At 47.0% G+C, this 14,438-nt stretch overlaps 1 long non-coding RNA gene across 4 annotated transcripts; it reads right to left on the reverse strand.

The window, feature by feature from the left end:
• Window positions 1-630: 630 nt before the first annotated feature.
• Window positions 631-5,968, reverse strand: LOC136561386 (uncharacterized). Of its 4 annotated transcripts, none has more exons than XR_010784326.1 (7): window positions 5,828-5,968; window positions 5,377-5,467; window positions 4,790-4,854; window positions 4,113-4,176; window positions 3,227-3,850; window positions 2,350-2,953; window positions 631-1,852 (listed from the first exon to the last, which is right to left on the reverse strand). It is a non-coding gene; the product is annotated as an uncharacterized lncRNA (long non-coding RNA). The 4 variants fall into 4 exon arrangements; XR_010784328.1 differs by lacking the exon at window positions 5,828-5,968 and having other exon boundaries at window positions 3,227-3,401; window positions 3,824-3,850; window positions 5,377-5,714; XR_010784327.1 differs by lacking the exon at window positions 5,828-5,968 and having other exon boundaries at window positions 2,350-2,471; window positions 2,794-2,953; window positions 5,377-5,714.
• Between the last annotated feature and the right edge of the window lie 8,470 nt (window positions 5,969-14,438).

The following is a 14,438-nucleotide window of genomic DNA, read 5'->3' on the forward strand; positions in this document are numbered from 1 at the left end:
TTTTACAGGTCTTCCTTTTGGCTCTCTGGATGACAAGCGCCTCTTCCGGGACTGCGACACGATTTGGGCGCTGGCAGAGAACGGAGGCAAAAGGTGCCAGAGAGCCCCTTCTATCGCCTTCAGCCCCTGCAGCTGTTCTGAGGGTTCCAGGGCACAGCTCGGTCCGTTCCTAGATAAAAACGTTATCTTTAATATCTTCAGAATTACTACCCATCTCCAGTCGGAGCTTCCTACATTCCTGTAAACAAATGAGTGCATAGAGAGGGTTTCTCCCCAGTTGAATTTAGAGACAAATTCCTATTCTTTAGCAATACCTAGAAAACCGAATACCTTGCCAGGGCTTAGCATTCTACACCCACTCACCCCTCCCTGTGCATTTGGTGGCAGCTTTGGGTCCCTCTGGGGGACGGCGCCCAGCGTGACCCCCCCCTCCCCCTCGCCCGCCCCCCACCTGCTCCTGCACCGCAGTGGGGCTCCCTCTCCTGGGGACCTTGGGGTGCCCCCAACGGCATCAGAGCCCCGAGTCGTCACCCCCCCCCCCCCCTTTTCCTGACCCCCAAAGAAGGCTCAGGACGAGTCCGACTGCCCTGGACAGCAGCACAGCGCTTCCCCCAAGCCCTTTCCACACGTACATGGCCCCAGCAAGGGATTCTGCTGCAACAAGAAAGGGGGGGCAGCCCCCAGAAGGCTTGAGGTTCCTGCCCAGCCTCGCTGTCACGGGCCAGGGGCAGCGAGAGAGGGAGCGGTACAGACGGCGGGGACGGCACGGCACAGAGCGGGCGGCGCTCTCAGCGCGATGCCGGCAAAGCCGCAGCTCCGGCGCTGTCGGCCGGGGTGCTTGAGCGGCACGGGGGGATCCGCCGAGAGCCTCCGGCCCCGCGCGGGGACTCCTGCAAGGGCCGAGAGGCGCCGGGCTCCGGCCCTCGGGGCTTTATTCTCCGGCACCCCGAGCCCCGCGGCTGCAGGGCAAAGAAGGAAAGGGGACACGGGAAGAGAGGAGCGAGAGCAGGGCATGAGAAAGGGCGGGGAGGGAGGTCGGGCTGCGCAGGAAAGCGGGACGGGAAGGGAAAGGCGGGACGGGGGTACAGGGAGGCTGGGCAGAGGAAGGAGAGAGGGGGAACAGAAGGGAGTAGCGGGCTAGGGACAGGACAGGAAGGAGCCGGGTTTGTGGGGGGAGAGGGAATGGGGGAAAGGGAGCGAGAGAGGGCGAATACGGGGAGAAGGAAGGAGGGGTAGAGAGAGGGACAGGCGGGGAAGCCTCCCAGAGCCCCGGCTGCACCCCGAGCCCGGCCCGGCGCTTCGCCCTGCCCGGGATGCTGCGCTCGGCGGAGCTCGGCTCGCTCCGGAGACGCTCGGCTCGAGTCGGCTCTTCGGCTAAACTCGGCTATTGTCGGCTAAACTCGGCTAGTGTCGCCTGCATTCGCCTCTTCGGCGCGCCTCGGCTCGCTTCGGCCCAACTCCCAGCCGCTCTGTGCGTTCGGCGCGCCTCGGCTCGGCTCGGCTCCATGACGGCGGGCGGGCAAGCGCCGCCACCTCACGTTCAGCTCGCCCGGCTCGGGGCTCTCCCGCTGCCGCGTCCCGCGGGCGGCCCGGCCATGGCGCGGACACGACCGGGAGCGCGGGCTCGGGCAGGAGCTCACTAGGCTGTGACCGCACTCGCGCTAATTAGCGCGCACGAGAGCAGCAGGCTCGCTTCGCCTGAGCTCGGCTCGCTTCGCTCCAGGCAGCCTCGGAAGCCTCGCCTCGGTTCGCTCGAGGTCGTCAGGTTCGGCCGGTCTCGCCTTGCTTCGGCCGAGCTCGTGCGATTCCCCCGAAGGCGGCGTCGTTCGGTTGTGTTTTTAGAAATATGTTTCTATATTGATTGTATATTTCTATAGTTAGATTTATATTTCTAGAATACTTCTATTAATCCAAATAAAAACCCCATCTCTAAGCAAATAAATACAAAAAAACACCTTCTTTTAAACGATATCAAAATATTTTTATACTTTGTATAATTATATTCACATTTATATTTATAGTTTCTTTTGATGCAATCTATTAATAATTATATATAATATCTATAAAATTCTAGACATGTATTTAAATTATTATTTATATTATGTATCGTATCTACTGCTGCAACTGATTTTTTCTTCTATTATTAAACTTTATCTGTATGTATTTATGATATATTTCTATACTTAAATTTCTACCTTCATATTGTTTGTATTTATAATTTTTATAATCAAAACCCTGCCTATTGACAAGTAAAAAACCCCGCTCTATTTAACAATTTAAAACACATTTTTATATTTGTAATTTTCATATTTCTATTTATAATTTGCTCTCTAGTACATGATAACATACCTGCTCCTGCACTGCAGTGGGGCTCCCTCTCCTGGGGACCTCGGGGTGACCCCAATGGCATCAGAGCCCCGAGTCTTCACCCCCCCTTTTCCTCTAGTTAGAAACTACACTGGAACTTTTTTCTGGAAACAAAGACATGACCTAAATCCTCTCCCCATGTCCTAGACAGATAGATATTCAGTTCTTAGTTGACTGGGCAGCAGTTTCTTAAATAGAATGATAAACAATATGTAAACCTTTTAGCTACAAGCAAATAGGCAAATCTGAACAAGGTCCTGGTGGCCAGCCACTGAAGTTATTTTGAAGCAATTTTTTAAACAATCAAATACTGATACCACAAAAAATAAAGCAAAAAGCTGACTACTGGCTAAGGAAGAAGAAAAAATTAACTTTTGATGACAACAACAACATTCCAACGACACAGGCTTTTTTCCAATGTCATACCTTATTACGACCTCTCTTGGGAATTCTCATCGTGGATCCCAAAAGGAATAAATACCTCAGAGTGTCCTAAAGCACGAAGTAGCACGCTCGAGCTCCTCACACTCCCAGGAGGTCAGCACAGCGTGCACCAAGTCTGCAACAAATTCTGCTCAGTGAGGGTCTGCAAACAAAGTTTCAAGTGATGAACTGAACTGATTTTCAAGGGACGCTTTCTAAGCACAGAAGCACAACAAAGAACAAGCAGAAACAATCCTTAAAAAAATCTGCAAGTTTTATTTAGCATGTATGCGACTGATTTCCACCCTATGGCTTCTCACTTTGATTTATCTGTAGGTTCAGGAAGATGATAATGCACACTCTGCCCTCCCTGAACCCCCCACACCAGCTAAGCGCTGCTCAGCGCGTTCAGACCATTGGGAACTGGGTTACGCACACCGGGATGGACCGGAACTCCTCTGCTGGAGATTCAGGAGATGAGAGCAGAGAGGCGCTGGCCAAGGCGTCATCCCAATTCTATTTCTGTGTGACGAGAAGTAGTTTGTTCCCAACAGCTGCAACAATCCTCAGCTCACTCCCGTGGTGAGTATTAATGGCACACAGAGGGCAGCCTGAGGAAATAATGGTCTGGGCTCTAAGTGGCTGGGACAGGGTCTGATTTTTTTCTTTTGTATTTGTATGATGATCGGTACAACAGGGCTCTGATGGATGACTCGGCAACACGCAATTAAAAACTCCTCCATAGGATTACATGGACTTGTAGGAAAAGACAAAAGCCTATCACCCTTCTGAAATCTCCTTTTAATCCGAAGCACGTGGATTGTCACTGTACTGCAACTTCCAGGTTTTCAAAGCAGCTTACTTCTGAAGACCAGGAAACATTTATTTCTACAGAAACAATGGGCAGCACCCAGGCTAATCTATTTTTACTGTAACGAGCAATTGATTTCCAAGTCATCATAAGCCCATCAAAATAAAAAGCTGTATTCACCGGACGGGTCTGTGAGCTAGAAGTAGTTAGGCTTATACTTACCTCTTGCTCTTCCAGAACCAATAAATCCTGTCAACAAAACCAGTATCTTTAATAGGAGGGGGCTAAAGATTCCACAAGGATGATGGTTTTATTTGTGTTTAGAAGTTTGGATTTAAATGGCCAGTTCAATGGATAAAGACAGTTTAAGTAGTATTACATTATTATTATTATTATTATTATTATTATCTGCTACTGGAAGAGACAAACCAGTAGTATCTATACTTAATTACTTCTATTTCCAGAAAATAATAAAGAAAAAGAACCAAACAAAAAAAAAGTCACTTCGTACCTTTTGTATCTCAGGATGAAAAATGTCTCTTGGGCTCTTCTCCAGTTTATCAAGACTCCTAGCACTGAAATGCAAATGAACGAGTGCTTTATAGGAGGGCAAGTGCACATTTCAACCCCGAACCACCAACCGATTGCAGTTACAGCGCTTACAAAATGAATTGTTCCCAGAGCCTCTGGGAAATGGAATGGTTTGTGCAACTGCCATTTCTTCCCCAAAATACTAACTTCCAACACTTCCTAAACTTAGTTTGCATTTTAAAAACAGAAATTAGGGAGACTCAGGGTGGAGATCAGGTTGAAATTGATTTCCTTCTAAAGCACAGGGCTCTGTTCCATCACCTTTCACTTTGGCTCCACACAGAATCACGGGGAGCATTTTAGGAGGGCTCAATAACCAATTCTATTTCTCTCTTTTTCTAGTTCTCTCTCTTCCTAAATAATTCAAGGCAAGTCAAATGAGAAATGACAAGTTCAGCATCAAATTCACACTTTTCCCCTTTGTCTGGTCAAGAACAGGCTTTAAAACCACTTTTTGCTGCCTTCAACGATTAAGACTTGCAAAACCATTTTTACATGTTTTATAGATTTATAAAAACCACAGAACGCAAGCTCTGAATTACAGGAAAAGGTACACAGGCAAATATCTAAACTGATGGCTTATTTGTCAATCCATACCTTAACAGAGATTGGACTGAGAATGATTTTGTGGGACTCTAAGGGAGACAGATTTTCTGAGTACCCTGTAAACAAGAAAAGCTAGGATATAATTACAGGACATACCCACTTTTCCTGCATATTCAAACAGGATTATCAATAAGAACATTTCAGTTAAAAAAGAAGGAAGAAAACCAAGGTAATTTTACTCAGCTATATTTACTGCCGATTTAGAGAAAAAAAAAAGTCACGGGTGCTGCAAAGAAAAAAAAAAGTAGAACCATAAATAAAGTAGAACTTTAAAACAATTGCTTGGATAAAAGCAGCTCGTGGAACATGAAGTAGAAAAAAAGCGAAACCAGTATCAGACCTGCCTGTTTTCTTATTATTGCACAAGAAAATCCGACAAGCAGTATAAAGTCACTGCCTAAAACCGATCCTAGGATGTAACCAAGAACAATTGAGGCATTTGCTAATCTAAACGGAAACCTTTTCTGGACCCTAGTGTCAAATCACATGTTTTGTCTTTCAGCAGCTCGAGGCTGGAGAGCATTTCCCCTGGGGGTCGGGAGGGTAGGGGCACAAGGGGCTGAGTCTGCGGATCGCACCTGTGTCATCAGAAGGATCCAGCCCGGCGCTCCTTGCGCTCGCCATTCTCCGGGCCATCGCTGTGTTTACTGCTCAGCGACGCCGCTCCATCTGTTTGCGTGGAAGAAAGAGCCACGAGCACTAAGGCAGTCAGCAGCCGTGTCATTTCAGCGATATCGAGCACTCTCTGCTCGCAAGGCTGAACACTCTGCGAAACCGCTTCCGCAACCGCTCGTCCGCCTCCGCCCGCAGCAGCGGCAGCAGCCCGATGGAGACGGCTGGAGCTCGGCGGCTCCTGCGCCTCCGCCAGCCTGAGGGCAGCCGCCGCACAGTGACCGCGGCAGCGCCCGACGCCGCTCGCCCGGGGCGGCTCCTGCAGCTCCCGGCCCGCGGCAGCAAAGCACCGCCTCGCGCTCCGCCATCGGTGGGCAGCAGCGCGCCCCGCCCGAGCTGAGCCCCCGCCACCGGTACCGCTGAGTGAGGCCGAGGAAACGGGCGGACGCCCCTTCCGCGCCGCTCAGCTCCGTGCGGGCGGCCGGACGGAGGCTTCGCCCCTCCAGCGTCGCTGCCGCGGCTCCGTCCCGAGCGGGAGAGGCGCCGGGAGCTCCCCACGCACAGCCGCCTCCGCCGCCGCGCGGCCGCCTCGGCCCGCCAGCCATTCATATGGCGCGTCGGCCGTTGCGTCAGACGCCGTGCTTTACGGCAGCAGGGCCTGCCGGGAGTTGTAGTCTCGGGCTGACAGCCACCGCTCCATTTTCCGCCACCGGGAGCTGCGGTCCCGCCAGGGGATCAAACGGCTCCTTCGCTCGTGGGCGGGGGAAGATCTTAGGCAGCACCGCCCCTCCCGAATGTCCTTTCTTTTCCACTCCAACTCTTTGTTTCTTTTTTCACTCTGTTTTTCACCCCCTTTTCCACTCTAACTCTTCCTTTTTCACTCTCACCCTTTTCCTTTTTCACTTTTCTTTCTTCCTTTCTCTTCCTTCTTTATCTCTCTCTTTCTCTCTCTCCTTCTATCTATCTCTCTCTCTCTTTCTGTCTCTCTTTCTTACTCTCTTTCTTTCTCTCTTTCTCTCTCTTTCTCTCTTTCTTCCTTTCCCTGTATTTCTAATCTTGGCTTTCCATTCTAGCTTTAGAATAAAAAAGCAGCAGTAGAAACGTTCAGGCTACCTGGGAGTGCAAAAAACCCCAAAACGGTAATGATTTTAGGAAAACTATTTCCTCCATGGGAGCCTAAAATTTTCTACAGCTGCAGGTGACATAGAGCTTTTATTTCTTTTTCTATATAGTTTATACTTTATACTCTATTTTTACAGCGCCCCCTGCCGCCTGCACCGGCGCACTGCAGGCACAGCGCCCCCTGCCGTCTGCACCGGCAAACTGCAGGCAGAGTGCCGCCTAATGACGTCATCTCGTCGACACGGCGCCCCGCCCCGGACACGCCCCCAGCGCCCCAGGAAAGACCCCAAGGCGTAGCCGTTTTGACAGCTGCCTGATCAAAATGCCGACACCCACCTCGAGCTCTAGAAACGATTTCCCTCGACGCCAAACCCTGCAGGCGGACCGGAATGCCATCATCGCAATTGAAACTCCACAGAAAATCTCGTTGGGGCCGCGCCGGCGTCGGTGTTCCGTGCAGGCATTTCAGAGAGACCGCCGGGGGCCCTCCATTTTCCCGCCCTTTGGCCGCCATTTTGAGAAGGTCAAACAAAGTCCGCCACGCGCCACTCCCAAGAGGGCGGTCCCTCGGCTGCTTGGCGGCAGCGGGCTGCAGTACCGCGCTCTGCCCACAAGGCGGCAGCACTGCCGCCCACCCCAGACGGGGGCGCCGCGCGCCTTGGGGCTGCGGGCAGCGAAGGCGGCAAAAAAGAACAGGGGCGATCCCGCCCAAAAACTGCTCTAAAATAAATGCCCCAAAACAACCAGGAAGAAGAAAAAAAAGCTCTTGCCTCTAACCTAATAGGATAAAAAAAAAAAAAAACCAAAACCAAAAAACAAACCCAAACCAAACAATTTCTTTAAAAAATATTTAAATATTTTTAAAATATTTTTTCATATTAATATTCACCTTTCTATTTATAATGTATATTGATGTATATTTATACATTTGTATTTATAAATAAATTTATATTCTATATTGCATCTATCCCAAGTACTTAAATTTATTTCTATATTTTTATACATATTTTTACATAGTAAGTATATATTTGTTAGGATTTTTGCTTCTGTAACGCTTACATTATTTAAAATAATTCCACTGCCTCTACCCATATAAAAGCCAAAAAGAACCCCTTTAATTTTGACTGTATTAAAATTTGTAAAAAAATATTTTTTTCGTATTTATATCCTAACCCTAACCATTGAACCCAAATACCTCTCAGCTACTGGCAACATTAGCAATTATAAGGGATATCAGCTCTTTACTGATTTTCAGCTCCTTTTGATTCCAGTATTTGGCTTGCTAAAGTTCCTCAGGTAGGCCAGCAGACACAAAATGAGAGAGGAAAAGGCTATTATGGCATTCTTCAGCAATGTCTTATTGTGTGGTCTGCAAAGGGTTCCAGCGACAGCTCCTCTGCCGAACCGGGCTAAAACAGCCCCTTATATATGAGATAGGGGATCCGAAATTGTCCAATAGCAGGGATTAAGGAGCCGTCACCTATGAGCTTACAGAGAGGTAAGCATGAGTCCAAAAGGCGGAAGACATGGGCTTCCTGCTATTCACTATGAGTTGGCATTTCTATCTTTATGCCTCTGCTCTCCATGGGGCCTTTGCAGTCCCTGTGCCTGCTGCATGGCAGTGCTCTCCAGAGTGCACCAAGCCCTGTCCTTCTCAATAGTGCATTTGTAATGGTAGAAGGTGTTATGCTAATCAATCTTTGCAGCTGGATACTCTCATTTCCCAGCACAGGGGAACCATACTTGACACACCTCTGGGAAGCAAAACTGTGCGAAAAGGGTAGAAGAGGGGAATGCTTTGAAAAGCTGTGATTTCTTGCACTAGAATTTCAACTGAGATTGCTGGTCTGGCACAAAGCCAGTGGGAGCAGCACTTCAACCTTTCTGTGATGCTCCCTGGTTATGCCACCAGCAGCTGAAGGATAACTGTGGGGAAGCTCTGGTATTGGTGCCTTGTTCAGCAGCAGTCCAGTGGGAAGATCAGCACTTGAGCACTTGCTATGTTGTGTTTAACTCTCCTTCCCGAGGTTACTTGATGTTTTAGTACGAAGAAAAGCCAAAAGAACAGTGCCCAGCTGTGAACTCACCTGCTGCCTCTATCCTGGCCCCACTTTCAGCTCTCCAAGCCAAGGGCTCTCAGCTACCCCTGTCCAGGGCTGCTGAGAGCAACGTCGCCCTCTCCTCTGAGGTGAAGGTCACTGGGACATGGGGTCTTGGGACACCATGCATCCTCTTACTCCAGATGCTCCCATGGACTCACAGCCCTGGAAGTCTTTCCAGATGGAAAGCTTTGCTCCGGCAGTGTGTGAAGATTTCAAAATGATGAAGTAACATGAGATGTGGAGAATGGAAGTGTGTAAGGTGGGAATGAATATACTGGAAACAAGGAGAAGACCCCATCATTAAGGTCTGACCATTGTGGTACTGTGCTGGACAGAGTAAATTAGGGACTGAAGGGTTGTCCTCCATCCCACAGGGGCAGCTGCTTTCTCAGAGTCCTTATTTCAGCAATGACAGAATACTTCACCTGCTGAGGGAAAGATCATCATAACTTTGCCAAGCAAGGAATTGCAGGGATCTACCAAAAAGGCAATTGTCTCCTCTGCTCCCCTTGACCATAGAATTTTCCCAAGAAAAGTCTCCACGGCCCCAAGTAAAATACTACAGACTACCCCATCCCTAGTACATACATATTTCTCCTCCTTACCATAGGGAAAGGAGTAGCAGTGACTCTCCCAGCCAGATCAGCATCAACTTCCCCTCGGCCCTCATGCCCAAGTTCCTCAGAAGACAGAAAAATGGACAGCAAGACAAAATCAGAGGGAAAAATCGGCTGTTGTGGACACAATTCCCTCATCTGTTGCCCCTTCCACACCAGCTCCAGAGAGACAACAAAGTGCTGAGAGGAACATTACATGCAGCCGCATCAGAACTGTTGGCTGCAACTAAAGAATTTATTGATGCTTGAAATAAGCCAAAAGATCCCAAGCAATATCACAATGCGTAACCTGACCAATGAATAACCTAACCTAACCCAACCGATGAATTTATTGATGTTTGAAATAAGCATAGATGAATGAAAAAGATCCCAAGTGATATCACAGTGCAGTGTTGCAGCAGTGACTCTGAATTGTCAGCGTCCGGCTAGCTCCAGCACTGCTAGCAGCACGAGGGGGCACTTTTCCCGAGAGCTGGCTTCGGGATAGCACCTGAGGCAGTGGCCAGCTTGTGGCTGTAGGCACACCTTGTGCAGGACAGAATCTAGTAAAGGCTGCAACCAGCGGAAAGAAGACGGCGGACTCCAACTGTGGCTTAATCCAGGCTTTAATGAATCCGGAGGGACCGACAGGAGAAGACGGGGGGGGGGGGGGGGGGGGGGCGGGGGGCTGACAACAGGTTTTAAGGGTAGGGAGGTGCCAGGCATTGGGCCAATGGGGGTGCAGTGGGGAGTGGGGTCCAAGGCATTGACACGTGGGTAACACCAACAGGAAACATTCTGGGGAGGGGCCCCGGTTCCTCAGCCAACCATTGAACTCCCCTGCTGGAACATTCTAGCAGTAAGGGTGGGGAGTGAGAGTGATTGGCGGGGTACCGGGGAGGGATCAGAAGAAAAAATACAGGGGTTTCCAGGGAAACCAGGGCGGAGTTTAGGGGATACATTGTTGGCTGAGGTGGAGCCAGGAAGACAGACAGCTCCAAAGGCGGGAAGGGAGAACTGGGGCAGAACCATTTTCAGCCTGAAGGGGATTGGAATAAACCAACCTAATAACTTAACAAAACACACTACAACACAGTGTAGCACAGAGGCTGAGAAGGGGCAAAACTGAATAACCTCACTCAGCTTCAGTCCTGTACAGATCACAGAAGGGGAGGAATGAAGCAACAGCCCACGGGTTTTCGTGCTCCTTGAAAGGAATTGCAAAAATCTAGCAGCTGCTCATCCACAAGCACAATCAGCTGTGTATACTTTTCCTTATTGAAAACCTCACTGGTGTCCTTCTTTTCTGTAGCTGCCATCAACTTCTCTACATCTCAAAACCTAAAAGGAAGAGCATGACTTTCCAAGGTGGACTGCAGGAGGACTAGCAGGAAGACAGGAAAGTTGGTCAGGATCTCCTTCCATATGAATGCTAATGTGAATTTAAAGGCAAGTGAGTGGCAAAGCACCGTCCTCTAGGGGTCTGAAAGATGTGCAAACAGCCCCCAGCGTTCTGCCAGCTTCATTCGTCACCGTTTGGAAGCTGCCAGGTTTTCCGTCTCCCAGAGGCGAGGAAGCGGTTTCTTTGGGCACAGAGCATTGTGCCGGTCGCAGTGCGCTCCAGAGCGCGGCTTCTGCTGAAAGACACCCGGGACTGGCGCTTACCTTTGGAAAGCTCCATATCTCCGTCTTCTGCATCTCTTGTCGCCTGCATCTTAGCGAAAAGCTTTTCCACTATGTCTCACAAGGAGAAACTGTGCCGATACAGAATACATCCCCCGACCTTTCCCTAGATATTAATTAAGTTCTTTGCATCTCAGAGCCAAAAAGAAAACAGAAGATTGACCACGGAGTGCTGCAGGAAGACTAGCATGAAACACAAGAAAGTTGTCCAAAAACTCCTTCCCTATGAATTCTAATGTGACTGGAAAAGGCAGGGGAGTGGTAATGTACTGTCCTCTCTCAGTTTGAAAGCTGCGCACACAATGCTGGTGTTGTGTGGCTTTGTTCTTCGCCTTTCAGAAGCTGCTGTGCTCTCAGTCTCCCAGAGGCGAGGAAGCGGCTTCATCGCACACAAAGCATTGTGCTGCAAGCTGCTTTCAGATCGCCATGCTCTCCTCTCCCTCCTCCCTTGGGCAAATAGACAGATGCACATTACAGCCTAGCAAAAGGAAAAGATCCCAAGAGATGTCACAGTGCATATGTGTAGCACAGATTCTGAAAAGGGGCAAAGTTGAATAACCTCACTCAGCTTCTGTCCTGTGCAGATCATAGAAGGGGAAGAATGGAGCAGCAGAGCATCGGGTTTTTGTGCTGAGTGAAAGGAATTGCAAAAATCTAGCAGCTGCTCATGCACAAGCACAGTCAGCTGCATATGCTTTTGCTTCTTGAAAACCTCACTGGTGCCCTTGATCTTGATCCAGATCTTGATCTCTGGATCCTGGTACTTTTCCCAAGTGTTCTGATTTGCATGTTTATACTTTCTTATGTGAATTTCAGAAACTTTTGGTCCAAACTAGAACTTGTGGTTTTCTGAGAACACTACATTTTCTGACTACAAACAATACATATCTGCAGTTTACCAGCCTGGCATTGAAAAAGTCTTCTTACTCAGTTCTATTATTCTCTATATTTCCTTCTCTTTATCATGTTACTTTGGCAATTATGTGCACACACAATGGCTACTGTGCTGCCATGGTGAGACATCAGATGTGCAGGCTCTTCTAATTTTTTCACAGATTAAATAGTACATAATCCTCATAGGAAACTTGCTGGATGTCTCTCATTGTCACTGCTTCTGTTTAGTTTCCTTGCTCTTCTGAATCATTCCCTGTCTTCCTGCTCACACTGTGAGTAACCAATTTCTAATTTTCTTTCCTATCTGGCTTTACCAATCTTTCTCTGAATTGGATGCTTTTTAAATCAGGCATGTGAAGTTAAATAAATTTAAGTAACTTTGTAGCAAGAAGAGTGCTAAATTCAAAAAACAAATATAGTTTGGGCGTTTTATTCACTGAGGAGTTAAAAGGTATTATGCACTCAATTGCTATAGTAATTTCTCTGGCAAATTTTACAGAACTGCAGCATTGTGTGTTTTGAGCTTATAGGGAGAGGTTTCCAGGCCGTACTCTCACATAACTTTAGACATCTGAAATTCATCTATGTATCCTAAATAGTCAATAGAAATACAAATACAGAACAGGAGGTGAGATTCATCTTACCATGTGTCTTGAAAAGGGGTATCTATGTGTGAAAGAGATTCTAGTCAGAATTCTGCTCAGTAGAGTCAGTAAAGTTTAGAGAGTTGACAATTTTTTTCTGTGGTATATATCCACAGAGGCTGAGTGTCTCTCCATGCTCCAGTGCCTAGCAGTCTTCTCAATTCTTCCAATCCTTGAGTTGAATCCTAGCAGAAAAAAGTTTTCTCAAACTGACCTTTACCAAAAGACTGAATGTTAGGTGGAATCAATCAATTCCTTTTCTGTCAATTTAATAGAAAGGGATCCTAAAGATTAAATATATTTGCTTCGGTGAGAGAAATCATACTCTTTGCAGATTAAAAACCAGTTTCTTCATATAGGAAGAACAGAGGACCATAGATGCAACCCATTTGAAAATGGATTTCTATATGTTTCTGGTTGGGATTACTGGACAGAATTTCTTGCAAAGTCGAGGGACTGCAGTTAGCTCTCCAATAATTTCCTTCCCTGAAATTCATCTGCATTTGCGCCTTTGTCCAGGGTCCCCATTTATTAGTGATGGTATACTCCATCTATGCATTAGAATATTCAACTAGAGTGTGTCTCATACTTGCTAGTTGAAATTAGCTGGAACACAATAGATAGATACAGTTGCTTGTATATAATAGTCTTATTTTGGCAAGTTTTCTTTAGAAAATATTGAAGCACCACTAGCAAATAGGAAGTAGAGCTTGCAGCAGGGAAAGACACTCTTCTGCTTTCTCAAGTTTCCTGTAGTTAAATAGAAGCCAAAAGGCTTTTCCTAGTACTACTACTGTCTTTTAGGAATACTTGATCTAATCCTACCTTTGATAAAATTACTAATTGTTGAATTGCACTAAATAGTTTATTTAGTTGTTGTTTGCACTTCTCGTCTCCTACTTCGTCTTTGCAGTCCGTGAGGGCTAAGAGTTCAAGATAGCCAGATCAGACTAATATATAAAGCCCTGAGAGCCATGGATTTCTGCAACTAATGGGTTACTTTTCTACAAGGCAGAACGTTTTTTCTTTTAATAATATGGTTTTTGTAAGTTGGAAACATGAACTTGTGCACCAGTCATGTGGAATGTACTCCTACTTCTTAATAAGTTTCTCAACCTTCTTTAAAAAATATTGACTCTGTGTTACTTCAAAAGAAGAATTCTGGGCATCTTCATTCTATTGATGTATTTTTTTCTGCCATGCTGGTATTGTTTTCTATCATTTTTACCAATAGAAATATTTTTCCCTCACACCTTTGGAAAAGACCTATGTTTACTCAACAGTGCAGCATCAGTACATTGTTTAGAATGATTTCAACATGGTCCCAAACATATCGGACAGCTAGACAGCAGAGGTTAGCAACAGGGAATGGGAATAACTTCTGAACCATTTCAGTAGATTTCCCAGGAAGGGCTTGCAAATTTTCCCAGAGATATTGTCTGCTTAACAGTTACATCAAAAGAGTATTTTTGCACAAACCTTGGGGCAAGCTCTGTCTCAGATTTACTAGTGAAAGCAAAGAGGGTGAAAGTGCTGCTTCAAAGCTCTCTGTGTGCTTTCTGTACCAAGAGCGGGGTGACCCCAGAAATAAGTTTTGATTTCTCTTCAGAACACAAGGCATATCATCACCTCATTCATCTTCTTCTGGGACTCATAGCATCTTAAGACTAAGCTCTCTTGCTTGCTAAACTGTGTTCAGCAAAAAACCTTGTCTCATCAGCAAATTTGAACACAACTACAATCGAGTCAATTCCAATAGTTGAGAGATCTTTCTGCACAACAGTTAACAACCAGCATCAGAAATGTACGCAAATAACATACTAGCCACTACAAGTTTGTCATCCAGGAGTAGCCCACTGGAACACGTTGTGGGTGATCCATTCGTGGAAGTGTTCAAGGCCAGCTTGAATGGGCCTTTGAGCTTAAGGCAGTCTAGTGGAAGGTGTCCCTGTCAATGACATGGAGGGTGAAATTAGGTGAACTTTAA

Source organism: Molothrus aeneus, chromosome 11 (assembly GCF_037042795.1).
Source record: "Molothrus aeneus isolate 106 chromosome 11, BPBGC_Maene_1.0, whole genome shotgun sequence".
NCBI classification, from domain to species: Eukaryota; Metazoa; Chordata; class Aves; order Passeriformes; family Icteridae; genus Molothrus; species Molothrus aeneus.